The sequence below is a fragment of the Durio zibethinus genome, chromosome 22, assembly GCF_047325235.1.
Source record: "Durio zibethinus cultivar Kanyao isolate XHJ-2024 chromosome 22, ASM4732523v1, whole genome shotgun sequence".
NCBI lineage: Eukaryota > Viridiplantae > Streptophyta > Magnoliopsida > Malvales > Malvaceae > Durio > Durio zibethinus.
Window position 1 is genome coordinate 15,754,276 of NC_143183.1, and position 3,873 is coordinate 15,758,148.

General features: G+C 30.0%; 1 long non-coding RNA gene across 1 annotated transcript; it reads left to right on the forward strand.

Annotated features, from left to right (window-relative positions):
* The first annotated feature begins 2,289 nt into the window (after nt 1–2,289).
* LOC149512631 (uncharacterized) lies at nt 2,290–3,396 on the forward strand. Its single transcript, XR_016332063.1, has 2 exons — nt 2,290–2,424; nt 2,639–3,396. It is a non-coding gene; the product is annotated as an uncharacterized LOC149512631 (long non-coding RNA).
* The last annotated feature ends 477 nt before the right edge of the window (nt 3,397–3,873 follow it).

A 3,873-nucleotide genomic window follows, 5' to 3' on the forward strand; every position in this document is an offset into this window, starting at 1 on the left:
AGTCCCTTGAGGCTCACTACATACTAAGTGAGGATTTATACGTCTAAAGATTCTCAAATTGTTCCTCACTCGTATGTACATTGAACTAGTAAGGTACTCCAATTTTTATCTATTATAGGCTATAAACAAAAAAGATTCAATTTGAATGGGAGTATTTCACTTGCTATTGCGAAGATTATCACATCACTAGAGCATAGCTACTCTACACTTTTTTAAAAGGGACAGAGCCTAAATATAAAGCCCATGCATGATATGAATGTACTATATGTGAATGAGGGAATATAACATTAAAAACCTAATCTTAAATGCCTTGCAATCTATCAAGAATAATATATAAAAGCGTAAAATAGTAAATGAATAAATGACATAATTAAAATGAGATGCATATAAATTTTTTATTACTATTGTTATTTGAAAAAACAAATTCAAAATCAAGAAAATTAAAGTTAAATACCAATTAAGATCATTAAATCAAAATTAAGGATAAGATATAATTGATTTTTTTACTTGACTCTCTAAAAGAAATAATATCCCCAGTGAAGTCGCTAAGCTGTCATAACGGTGTTGGAGACTATTTGATGAATTAAAAAAAAAAAAGAAATTGCTATCAATCTTTTCTAGTTAAATGTTATTGGCCACCCATTAAAACTTACCTTTTTAATAAAATCTTAAAATTAATTAAAATTTATTAAAAAGATAATTTTTGAGTCTGTGAAAATAGTTTGGGTTTAAGAGTATAGCTACATGTGAAAAAATATTAGTACCCCATAGCGACCATTAAAAAATGATACCGATTAATTATGTGTTATCTTTTAATTTGGTTAGGTGGGATTAGCCCTCTATTAAAACTTATCTTTTTAATAAAATCTTAAAATTTATTAAAAAATAAATTTTAGGTCTAAGAAAATAGTTTGGGCTCAGGAGTACGATTTCACATAAGAAAATATTAACACCCCCACAGTGTCCGTTAAAAAACGGTACCAATTAATTATGTGTTATCCTTTTAATTTTGACAAAAAAGTCTTAACTTTGGTATTTAAAAATAGTTCCCTTGACTACTTTTATTAATTTTTTTTCATTTCCACTTTTGTTATTCCACCCATTTTTTTTCTTTTTTTTTTACCAATTTTTCCTTTTTATTATTTTATTTTATTTAACGATTAATCAATTTTATTTAAGAAAAATAAATTAGAACCTTATTATTGAAAAAACTTTTAAAACATTCCAATACATTACTAACATTGAAATAAATTTTCTCACTTAGGGATTTTTTAGGAATCACTACTCGGATTTTTTAGAATCCTATCTTTGGAGGCTCATATCTATTTTTCAAAACTTAAAATGATATACAAGCGATGCAAATGATTGAATATTAATGTGCATGTCTTATTTATCCTTATTTTTTAAGGAAAATTGTTTATTGATTTTTTTATTATACTACTTAGAATTTTTTTTAGAAGAAAAGAAAAATTTTTATTATATTGAAAATTTGTTATAAATACTCTAATACGCTTGTAGTATTTTTAAAATATCTTATCTCTTAAAGACTTCTTAGGTATCACTACTCATATTACTTTAGAATCTAATCATCGAATAAATTTTCATTTAATATTTTTTATATTTCACCTTAAAAGTTATATAACAATATAATTATTCATGGATAGATTTATATTTTCATAATATATATTATAAATATTTTATATTTTTATTTCTTTTAAGATAATTATTCCAATCAAGGAAAAAAATAAATAATAATTTTTATATTGAAAAAAGTTTCTACATATTCTAATACTTTGATAATTTTTAGAAAATTTTTCTCACCTAGAAAATATTTTAGAATCACTACTCGGATTTCCTAAACTCCCGTTATCAAAAATTGATGTTTTTCATTTGAGCATTTAATAATAAAAATCTCCACCAAAAAAAAATAAAACGTTTACTTTCATAAGCATTATTAATTGTTTCAAAGGATGCATACTTTATAAATATATTATTGACATGAATAATGTAAAAATATTTCACTGAGAAGCCCAAAAATATATAAAAACTGCCTAAACAAAACTTTATGGTGAAGCCTAAAGTCATGTACCCACTAAACCCAAGCAAATGGAATCCAACTACCAAAAATGTTCTACGTGGGTTAGGATACTGGAACAAGTCATGGGCCACAGGTTCGGGACGAGTCGCAAGTTGTAATAACCGAGTTGGGTCTAACCCGGTCAACCCTTTTCTTCTCTTTTTTTTTTTTTTTACTACTTCAATATAAAACCATTTTTCTTAATTCATTCCAACCTTTCTTTGAAAAAAAAATTTTTTTTCTCCAGACTCTTCAACACAAAAACCCAGATACTGCTCCACCTAGGCACTGCCATTGCCACTATTGGTCACCCTCAATGCCTTCGATGCCGCCACTTAGAGTTCTTTGTAAGTCAACCTCTCTTTCATCTAAAAAACTTAAAATCAAAGCTTCTACACCCGAAACCCTTTTATTTTGCCCTCTTTTTTTTTTGCTTTTTTTTAAACTGTGGCTCATCACTACAATGAGGATTTTTATTTATTTTTTTTTGCTTTGTATTTTGTGATTTTTTTATGGTTTCCTTAATTGAGGACTGTGGGTTTTATTTTCTTATGTTTTCAGCTTACAAGAAGGTGAGGGCCTTTGATGGGGGTTCGACTATGATGAACTCATTTGATGGCAATAAAGGTGGTCTTAGGTAGTGCTGGTTTGAGAGTGTTTTTGATACTGCCATACAAGGGATCTTGAAATCTATGGGTATTAGGTGGATAAAGGTAGGTTGTTTGGGGTTGGTTTGAATATGGTGGGAGGCTGGTTGATAGAGGCGGCAAGGGTGGTGCTAATGGTTTGAGGGTGTCGACAAGGTAGGTTGGCTGGGCTCCGTTTGTCTAAAAACAGGAATCCATAGGGGCTACTGGCCTTGTGGTTTTTTTGAATTGGTAGTGTTGTTTTTCGGTTCCTATTATGGGGATTAAGGTTTTGATGGTTTGTAAATTGGGCTAGAGGGCTAAGGGTTTTGGCTAGGAAAATGCTCTATGGTCGTTCAATGCTTGGTGGTTGTTGAGTTTGTGGCGGTAAGCAGTAGTATGGTAGTTTTGGGCTTCGGTAGATAGGGGACTGCGATGGATTACAGAGGGGCTCATTGTCATGGTGGACGATTGTGTTTGGGTCTTTTGACAGGTAGTATGGTACAGGGTTTTATTTGTTGTATAGTGGCAATAGCAAATCACTTGAGCTTGGCAGTGAGCTTGAGAAAAATTTCTCCCTGCTTTTGAAAAGTTTCATCCGCATTTTATCAGGGAATCCCTGACCAGCACTTTTTTCTTGTAAAGTCAGTTTTTCGTCAAAAGTAAATTTAAGATTTTGGTTTCTTTTTGCAAATGGCAGTGATTGGCTTCTGATTTTTGGGTTGGCAAAGCATGCTTATTTTTTAGGCATTGAGATTTTGATCGATTCATATAAGGTTTCAGGGGGTAAAAGTGGAGGTGAAAACAAAAAGCCAAAAATAAGGGTATAAAACTAAGAGAAAGGATAGGTTTCAACAAGGAAAGCTAGCTGCCGTGGTAGACCAAGCTTTAGGATTTAGGCTTTTTCATTTTCATTTTCATTTTTTATTTTTTGTAATTTATCAATTAATGAAAATAATTAAATCTAAAAAATAAAATTAGGCTTTAAATTCAAATTAATCTTGAAAACATTATATTTGGGCCTTAAAATCAAATTCTAGATTTTGAACTTCTACAAGACCTGTCACCTCTTGAGATATTAGCCCAAATTTGAATTAAATTGGCCTTTAATTCATATAAAATTAGTTCAAAAATAATTGATCCAAAAACAAAACTCATCTAGGCCCAACA